Source organism: Euprymna scolopes, chromosome 36 (assembly GCF_053919585.1).
Source record: "Euprymna scolopes isolate OS-2025 chromosome 36, ASM5391958v1, whole genome shotgun sequence".
In the NCBI taxonomy this organism is placed as follows: Eukaryota; Metazoa; Mollusca; class Cephalopoda; order Sepiida; family Sepiolidae; genus Euprymna; species Euprymna scolopes.
Genome location: NC_136517.1, coordinates 39,940,556 through 39,951,449, shown reverse-complemented (window position 1 = coordinate 39,951,449; position 10,894 = coordinate 39,940,556). Strand labels below are relative to the sequence as shown.

At 32.9% G+C, this 10,894-nt stretch overlaps 1 protein-coding gene across 11 annotated transcripts in view; it reads right to left on the bottom strand.

Moving 5' to 3' along the window:
- LOC145260423 (homeobox protein six1-like) overlaps positions 1-10,894 on the bottom strand; it is a 1,097,433-nt gene that overhangs the window by 18,851 nt on the left and 1,067,688 nt on the right. The window lies entirely within an intron of this gene.

The following is a 10,894-nucleotide window of genomic DNA, read 5'->3' as shown; positions in this document are numbered from 1 at the left end:
TATATATGTACCCAATATATATATATATGTACCCAATATATATATATATATATATATATATATGTACCCAATATATATATATATATATATATATATGTACCCAATATATATATATATATATATATATGTACCCAATATATATCCATATATATATATATATACATGTACCCAATATATATATATATACATGTACCCAATATATATCCATATATATATATATATATATATATATGTACCCAATATATATCTATATATATATATATATATATATATATATATATATGTACCCAATATATATCCATATATATATATATATATATATATATATATATATATATATGTACCCAATATATATCCATATATATATATATATGTACCCAATATATATCCATATATATATATATATATATGTACCCAATATATATCCATATATATATATATATATATATATATATGTACCCAATATATATCCAAATCTTCTATAGATCACATCTCAAATCTATAAAACAAAAATTGACAGAGGGGTTTGCTAGAGGCCCTTCCTCAGACAGACAATATCACTTTTATTACAATAATTATATTTATTATTGCTACACTGTAAAATACGCTTAAATATATTAATTCATGCAGATTTCGTATTTATTAATACAGAGTCAATCATCTTTCGATAATTATACTGTAGCCATATATAATGATTCCAAAAGTAAGTGCCAATAGCTAGAATTGAAATCCAAAACCTAGCTCTCCAACCTTATACGTTACCATTTGTATTTTATCTTTAAGCATAGAAAAAAGATAAAAATAATATCGTAAAAGGTACAAATGTATATTTGTGCATACGTAGAAGAAGAACACTTTAAATCGACTTATGCCTGCCAAGTTCCGTTTACCTTTCAATATTGGCCCTTTAGTGGCTAACGACCAAAGAGAATCTGTTCCACAGGTGCAAATACCGTCTCTATAAAGTTTCAAGTCTGTAGATTAAAAATCGACAGGTGTTTTGTTACAACCGTTTCCAAGACACACAAGGTTATATATATGTGTATATATACTCGTATACTACTTCTCTGATGGCGAATATAAGCAATACATATAGCATTATTTTAATTCCTAGTGTTTTATTTTTTTTATTCGATGTTATGCTACTGTTTCAGTGGCTTTTCTTAAATGGTAGAATTAAAACAAAAGAAAAAATAAGCCAAGAGTACATGTATTATTGTCTAGGATACGTATTCCATAGTAAGTTGAATTTAAGAATATTACCAAGTACTTATACTATTGTTGATATATATATATATCACATAAAAATAAAGCATTCACGTAAAACAATTATCTATATATTAATACGATAGCGTGTGTGTTATTTTTGGTCAGGCTTACATCTTTTTTCATCCGAGTGACTGTCGTTTAATTGTTATGGACTTCCATTTCTTGTAATAAATCATTTTACCAAGAATTCTTCATAAGTTTTGGTTCAGCTGTGGGCACTCGTGTGTGTGTGTGTGTGTGTGTGTGCGTGTCACTGCTAGCTTAGATTAATACTTTTGCAGTTTTACCAAAAGAGCTACAATAATGTCTGGGTGTATACATTTACGCTAGACATCCACAGAATGCCAACATCAATATGAAAGAGTAAGCTGTTGAATTTCCACACCTCTAGCTAATTTCCTTTATTTATTTATTGTTATCTTATTTTAAAAATGAAAAGTAAAAAAAAAATATGTGCCCGTGTCACTTATTCTATTTTTTTTAGCAGCTCTTGCCCATATGTGGCAACTGTTTTCCATCCTTGGACGTATCTGGCTCTTATATAGATAGAGAATTGCATCAGCAGTGAGATATCTACTGGATCGATAGAAGGATCCGACCATTTTTTCCAGCGGCCTTGGCAACAGATTTGATGTACGTATTCCATTTAAGATCAGGAGTAAAGGTCAAGCCCAGAAGCCTGTCAAAACTTGAGGCCTCCCGAAGATGAGAGCCATTCATTTTAATTGATGCCAGATGGGGATCAGAACGTTGATGATGTAAAGATAGAAGCTTGGTTTTAGATGCATTAAAAATAACCAGCCACTCCTTTCCCCATTGTACAACGTGATCAAGATCAGAGGAGAGAGAATCGGAGAGAACTTGGTCGTTTACTGTCTTAGATGTGCTACCATAGATGGTAGTGTCGTCAGCAAAAATGTCTACGAATGATGTAAGGATGTGATTTGGAAGATCATTAATGTAGATCAGGAAAAGAGTTGGGCCCAACAAAAAAAAAAAGAAAAAAAAAAAAAAGCGGTCAATTTTTTTTTAACTGTCACCCCTATTATGACCCCTTAAAATTCATTGTTTTGGGTTCAAATCAAGTTAAGTTAGATCCATGTCCAAGGAACCTATATCTAAAATCTTAATGTTTAGACCCAAAATTGGCGGAGGAGTTTGGTAGAGTTGTCAAAGGTCAAATCGTTGAACTTTGACGCCTTAATCGTAAAATTTCTGGCTAAAATCCGATCACATCGGTTGTCCCAAATCTCAGTATTCTGTCAATTTTTAGTCTAGACTCGAAATTTGATATGCAAAGTTATTTCGTAGGGAAATGTGCACACAGACAGACACAGATACACAAACACGTTCACTTTTACAGATATATAGACTAATAAATTAAACAAAAATATATACGTATACATAAATATATATAGAAACCATTTTTTGTTTACTGTAAAGATTTTACGCAAATATTATGCAAGTATAAATCATGTAGAATGTCTGCATGAATATAATTACACGTAATAGTTAACTAAAGATGATCATCCCATAAGAAAAACTAATAGGGAATTAATTAAAATTAATGTCTAAAATAATATGCAAATTAGCTAGATCTTTTGCTAGTGAATGCATTTCCACAACCCTTACATAAGAAGATTGTATTTTCTTTTTAAATAAATAGAAAAGATGGTTTTAATATGAATATCAGTACACATAAAAGAAACTCGAATTTATAGGAGTATAGATAGATATGGATAAATGCCAAAAATTAATCTTTGGAATAAGCCACATATTTAAATAGTAAAAACATTTTCTGAGATTTATTTTAATTTAAAGTTCGCCGCCTCTAATACAACACTATATTTTTAACGAAATATTAGTTCGACATTTATGTAATTGATATGTAAATATATTAATCATATTTTGTGATCAAAGGTCATTTTTTTTTTTTGTTCTTAAACAATGTAGTTTTTAGACTTCGGAAACCGACAGCTTTTTTGTCTAAACTTATCAGCTATTAAACTAGTGCGCTAAGACATGGCGAAAATGTAAGGGTTAAGCTTAAGGTATTTTAAGAAAATTAAATTCAAAGAATATCCTTTGACTAATGTTAATGACTACGAATCAAATTAAAACATTTAATATTTCTGGCGCTCAATACCCCTTTTAAATACTCACAATAAACCCTTAAATTTGGAGATTTACTTATGGATAATGTAAATTATTTAAATGTCAGAAATATCGAAATTTTATTGAATGTCTTTCTATTGGGTGGACCACTTAAAAGTAGACCAAAAAATATAGTAGAGCGGAAGAAAATTCTTTTATAGTTTCAATTACCTGTAGCATTATTTAAATTACCTGTAATGTAATAGAAGATGCTGGTATTGCTCCCCGTTGACATCTATGCATTTCTGATCACGTTTAACAACGTTTGCAGGTACTGTCTGAAGAACTTCTCTGGTGATTCTCCTGATAGCGTTGATAACGTTCTCCTTTAGTTTATCTTCATTGTGAGGATTATTTGCATATTTTTTTTGTTTTAAGGCCCCGCCCCCAAAGATAAAAATAACATGATGAAAAGTCCGGAGACGTAAAGATGTTATGAACTCGTTTCAGTGATCTTTGAGTCGTATGGCATGTAACGCCATCGTGTTAGCAAAAGAATTTCATTTTGTTTTGTGGTGTCAGTTGGTCGATAAGAGAAAGATTACAGAGATCGGACTATTTTTAAGTGAGGCACCCTGTATTATTAAGCGTTGTATAAAGTAACTGAAATAAAATATAGCACACACTAAAACTCCTTACACCGAACGGCCTTGTTATGAATTTCATAACGATACATTAATTAGTTTAAAAGTGAATTTATAACAAACATGTCCAACTCTCTCTCTCTCTCTATATATATATATATATATATACACACACATACATACATATACTAATGATGGGACGATTCCAATATTTTTACCGATTCCATACTAAATTCTCGATTCCAATACAATTATCGATTCCGATTCTTTATAAATCTCTTAACATTTAACTATAAAATTTTTATTTTTTCCCGATTACTGTAAAAACGCGTCTTATGTGTGTATGTATTTTCTCAAACGTAAAAACACACTTTTGACGGGATGATCTAGAGATTTCAGCCTTACTGGAAGTTTAAATCAAGGAATATTTATTATTATTATTACTACAAGCAGTGAAAGATGTTTTATAAAAGCAAAATCAAATTAAATCGATAATTAGAGGAATCGGTTTTCGTATCGGAAAATAGGCTCAAATTTTCAAAACGCTCCGATTTTTCCGATCCCCCAATTAATCGTCCCAACACTAATATATACCAAGTTGAAGGTGTTCAAGAGGGAAGACGCGTAAATTAAAACGAGGGTTACTAAGAGTGCTCAATAAAAAAGAGCAAGCTATAATTATATATAGTCTTTGAAGTTTTTAACCTTTAAAACTATAGAAAAAATATTTTTTATCATTCGTTAGAAAACCATCTAGTCAGTAAGTCATTTAACCACCTGCAATCACTGCAACTCGCTCTCGAATTTACTATAATACCAATAATTTATTTTTCAAGGGATCATCAGTTGTTTACCATGAAACACTGTTTCGGGGATTTAATATATATATATATATATATATATATATATATATATATGTAGTATTAGATACGTTTGACGCCGAAACAACGCATTATTACAAAATAAACAAATATTTATTTTGTTTGAAATTTATATTGGAATTCATAAATATATTTAAAAGGTAAACTTCATCTTCAGTATGTCTTTCCCCCCCCCATGTTATTGGAGCATGTAGAAGTCCGTTTGTTGTTTTCACGGTAATCTTTTCGAGTGTCGGAACGGTACGTTGGTCACGCGAAATTCACATTAGGGTTTGTGTTCCTTTTATAGAAATGTTGGTTGATGGAGGAACACAAACCCTAACACACACACACACACACACACATAATGTATAACCGTTCAGAGACCAATAAAAATACAAATTTTTTAAGAGACGTTTATTTAAATTCTAATTTTCGACCCATATAAGAATATCACGGAAAATGCAAAAATGTCACTTCACGGTTATTGTTATTAAACTGTACGTGGTCTTCCGTTCCTATTAAACATCGAGATGTTTATTATGTCTCAGTTCAGCGACTTTGTGTCTTGGTTCGTACGTGTGATTAAACTGTAGAAGTATTTCCGCTGTTTTAAAGCATTCGAATATATATATCATCGTCCATGGCAGCACTCGGGCCCGAGTGTCCATTTTACTCATTAGGTAATCCACGAGGTGCAACTTCGTGTCGCACACACTTCAGATGTCACCATTCTCTGCGGCAAACATGTGCTTTATATGCAGGTTCTGGGAGGCGTCTTACAGCAGGTTGTCGATACACCATTACCTGGAGAAGCGCCTTGCCAGGGGAGTTTACTTGAGGGTGTATCTCCACCAGTGAATGAAATTCGCCCCCAGATGCCAACCTGGAAATTTCTACGATTCGGCGCGATACATAGAGCGCCTAGCTTTCTAAAATGGTCACCCTTCTGGTACTGGGCAGGCTAATCGTTGCTTACCTTCGGTGAACGTGATTGTGTCATATATATATATATATATATATATAACTACTTCATTTACTCACATAAACCTAATAAATGAAAGTATAGATTTATGCGTAAACTTTAAGTATTTACTTCAAAAGTGCTCAATACGTAGGTAGAGCTAGTTAGTAATTTATAAAATATATATGGCGATTAAGCTACACTGAATATTCTGCGTTTCATCCACTGTAGGATGCTTATAAGCCTGACGAATCCTACAGTGGATGAAACGCAGAATATTCAGTGTAGCTTAATCGCCATATATATTTTATAAATTACAATATATATACACATATATATATATATATATATATATATCTATATATATATATAGATAGATAGATAGAGAGAGAGAGAGAAATAAACTTAAGCTGAACAATACATTTTCAATGGCAAGGCAAACCAAAAAAAAAAAAAAAAAAAAAAAAAAAACTACCTGAATAGGCTTACTACACACATTAAAATTCTTCCGCATTATTCAGCATACGAATGTACTGGATATTAATTTGTTTCATTTTTTATCTTGGACTATACTTCATTCCTGATGGATTATGTTCCAAGAATTTGAGTTGATTTACATTTTACTTTTCCTTCTCATTCTAACATATTTACTTTGCCGTGCTTTATTTATAGTTTTATTTTTTATCAGAACTTTGTGATTTTTGAAAAGTAAAAAAAAAAATTTTGAAATTAAAAATTTTTTTTTTTTTACCATTTTGATATTTTAAAAAAAATATTTTTATGAATAAAAACATTACTTATTTCATTTTCTTATATAAAGTGCTGTATATTTGAAGTTTTTTCCTGTCTCCTCTCTCCAATATCCCCATGAAATTGCCCCCTATAAATGTTTGTCCAATTATAATCTCACAAATTTTTCCATTTCTAATCTGAATGTCTTCAAGGTCCGTATTGTCATTTTACATTTACTTTTGTATAATGCCGGCTTTTTCTCCTCGTACGAAAAGCATTTTGCTTCGAAATGGCATGAGCTAAAAGGGCTTCGCCATTATTCCCTTCTCTGTAACTCCTATTTAATTGATAATGTAATAAATTTCATATGCAACTTCAGTCTTAATCATCTTTACTTATGCTAATATATACATAACAGATTCCAGACGATGGATATCCACGAATGAGTGCCTGTGCGTGAAATCTGTGGCAGGAAGTGCGCAATCTCCAACCACACCTCTCGAGTCGACATTGTTAAATACCAGTGGCAAGTGTAATGTATGTGCAGGACGACTGGAAACAAATGCAGAGATAAGCGGAGAGAGCTGATACAGCGCCTAGAATTCCTAAATGGTCACCTCTCTGGTACTAACCAGGCTCAACGTTGCTTGGCTTTGGTGATCTGACGAGAACCGTTGTGTCAACGCGATTATGCAGTAATATATATATATATATATATATATATATATATATATATATCAGGTCATGCCATGTGCTACTGGTACCATGTAACCCAGTACTACCTGCCTCATGGTCGGGTCACCGGCGACTAAACTGGTTCCCCCACCAGACTTGTTTGGTGAGGAGGGCGGCTAGTCTCCCGGAAGGGTTAAAAACAAGACCTTCCAAAGGGCGAATGAACTCTTTTTCGTGGGTCAACGGCCAACTAGCACCGTGTATATTTGTGTGTGTGTGTATATATGTGTATTGGGGTGGAGAGGGCTCCCGTAAGCCTTGGTGAAGGCAACTTTTCTAGGAGAAGCAAATCTCTGATTTAAAAAAAAACATAAAGCGGAAGACCATTATCTGCATTAAGCTGGTCTGCAGTTTAATTTGTTGCTGGCTATCTTGCTCTTGCCTGTTGCTGGATCTCAACATTTTGAACCGAGAGAGAGACTTAGCTGTCGTACAAAGCTAAGACTCTGTAATATCATATTTGTATAGATACTCCCTCAGGCATTTGGGCTCATGGATTTTAAATGTCTGGGGGAGTGGCACTCGTCTGACAAAAGACGTTGCAATCATCATTATATATATATATATACACGATGAATAATAAATTTTCAAGGCAAACCAATACATACATATACTCACACACAGAATTTTAATTTATGGTTCATTCTAAAACACGTCATAACATACAGCACCTTGTTTTTATTCTTATTTTACGCATCGTTCGAAAAGATATTTTTATACCACAAACGCGCCACATTTTCAAGCACCGTATAAAGAATTTACAGAAAATCTCCATGTAAAGACAAAGAATTATGAACATCTGAAAATGTTTACTTGCTCATAAATGCAAAACTCTTTCAACCGATGTAACAGAGCTCGGACGCGTTATGGCAACAGCAACCGTACAACAGCCAACAGAAACAAATGACCGAGCCGTGTGCGAGGTGACGCCACAGTGAGGAAGAAGAAGCGAAAAAGATTATAAGAAGAAAAGGAAAACATGGCTCGTGAACGATGTAAATAGACGTTTTACGCACGAGGCCCGAGAGCCACAGGGAAAGACGTCTCCTAAACGTGGCCGGCCAAAGACGGCTTACCAAATGTTCGACGCGGCAGCATCTTGTTAAGCACACTGAAGTGCTAAAAGACTTCAGAACAAGAGACAAAAGCGTTATTCTGGAAGTATATGTTTGTTGTTTTAACTGAAAAAAAAATACCAATTCTTTCTTTGTCTTTGATTCCTTGCGACTGTCTGTATACAACGTCTGGGTCCTGTGTGTTGACATGTAACGACTATGCTACACCGTTGAGTCATAATTTGCTTACGTTTATGTTCATCGTCATACCTCTACATTTTATAATATATATATATATATATATATATATAGTGTTATATATATATGTTATAATATATATATATATATATAGTTTTATATTATGTCTTATTTTATGTTCAAAGTTATGTCATAATTTGCTTACGATCGTGTCCATCCTTCATACCTCTGCATTAAAACAATATATATACTAACAATTTGTCTTTACATAAGCAGAAATGTGTTGCTATACAGTCATGAGCCTGTTTCGAATTCCGTTCTCGAAAATAAGGGTTGTTGCCTGATGAGGTCTAGTTAGTAAATCCTAGTAGACCGAAACATGCTCATGACTGTGTAGCAACAAACTACTGCTTATGTAAAGACATATATATAACATGGCAAAAAGAAAAAAACAGCCTTAAATAAAAAAACAAATTAACATTTCGTCATGATTTAATCACGTCAAACCATGGCTGTGTGTATCTCTAAAGTATATCGTAATTCAAAGGCGTAAACAATATACAAAAAAACGTATTTTCATGATTTATAATATGTTGCTGATGTTTTTTTTTTATTTTCAATATAAGAGATTTAATTAGATTAAATAAAGATAATTAAAAAAAAAGGAAGTAAAATACATGACATGTTTTACAATGCTTACATATTAAAAGTTGTGTACATCTATTTGTATAAATGTTTTGTTTCTTTTTTTTCTTCTCTTTTTGTTTTCCACCACTTAGTTCTTGAAAAAAAAATACAATAACTCAAACACAGAGGTGAAAAAATATCACTGTCCTTCGATTACTGCTTGTCCATTTCATAGATGAGAAAAACTTTTTTAATGTCACGTGGTTTGAAAGAACACCTTTTCAAAATAATATATATATATATATATATATAATGTACATTTTATATATATTGTACTTTTTCTTATAGATAATATACATTTGTGCGTATATATATATATATATATATATATATATATACATACATACACACACATTGTATTTATATATATATATATATATATATATATATACACATACATACATTTTTTATATATATATAAACGGAATTCTCTCATTCACACACATTTACATAAAATTATTTTATTTTTATCATATTGTCGGTATTTTTTAATGTACAATTCTTTTTTTTTTCTTATTTGCTGGAAAAAAATAATTTCAATATTTCTTTTCTCGAGTAAACAAAATTGTTGCGTCATTTTTGTTACTATACTATCGAGCGCTTTCGACATTCAAATGTTAGCATCAGAAATTGTACACTGAGTAAGCGGTATTTAAAACAGTAAAAGAAGAAATATCAGTTTTGAACTCGCGTAATATTTGATGACACCAAAGATGTGGTAGATTTATTTGCTTTATATATTATTCATTTGTGCTTCACCACTGTCCGATCGTTGACACATTCTCATCTTCAAGCGACTGCTCGGCAAAACAAACATAAAGGAGGCTGGAGATTATAGCGGCCGAAATATGAAAATACCAGAAACCAAGTTGTGTGCTAGATACGTGTGAAAAATTTAAATACAAAGTAAAGCTTAAAAATATTTTAATTTTCACGCTAATCCTCATATATATTATATGGCAAATATCGAATTATCAATGCATCTTTAGTGGATGATATAAGAGTGATATTCGCTACGAGAGAGAAGACTCGGCACGCGAGAGATCTGCTACGAGAGAGAAGACTCGGTGTGCGAGGGATCAGCTATGAGAGAGAAGACTCGGCGCGTGAGGGATCAGCTACGAGAGAGAAGACTCGGCGCGCGAGGGATCAGCTACGAGAGAGAAGACTCGGCGCGCGAGAGATCAGCTACGAGAGAGAAGACTCGGCGCGCGAGAGATCAGCTACGAGAGAGAAGACTCGGCGCGCGAGAGATCAGCTACGAGAGAGAAGACTCGGCACGCGAGAGATTTGCTACGAGAGAGAAGACTCGGCACGCGAGAGATCTGCTAAGAGAGAGAAGACTCGGCGCGCAAGATCTGCTATGCGAGAAAAGACTCGGCACGCAAGATCTGCTATGCGAGAAAAGACTCGGCGCGCAAGATCTGCTATGCGAGAGAAGACTTGGCCGCTACGATAGTCAAGTCACCGCGATAAATCTGCAATAATAGTCGAGCTACAGCGTGAGAACCATTATGTTAGTCGAGTCACCGCGTGAGAACATATATGATACTCGATTCGACATGTTAACGGTGTTATCGAGCGAGATTTGACATATTTCTTGTTTAGAAGGTTTGTGACAGTATATTCGGGAAATTGAAACCTGAATATTTAATT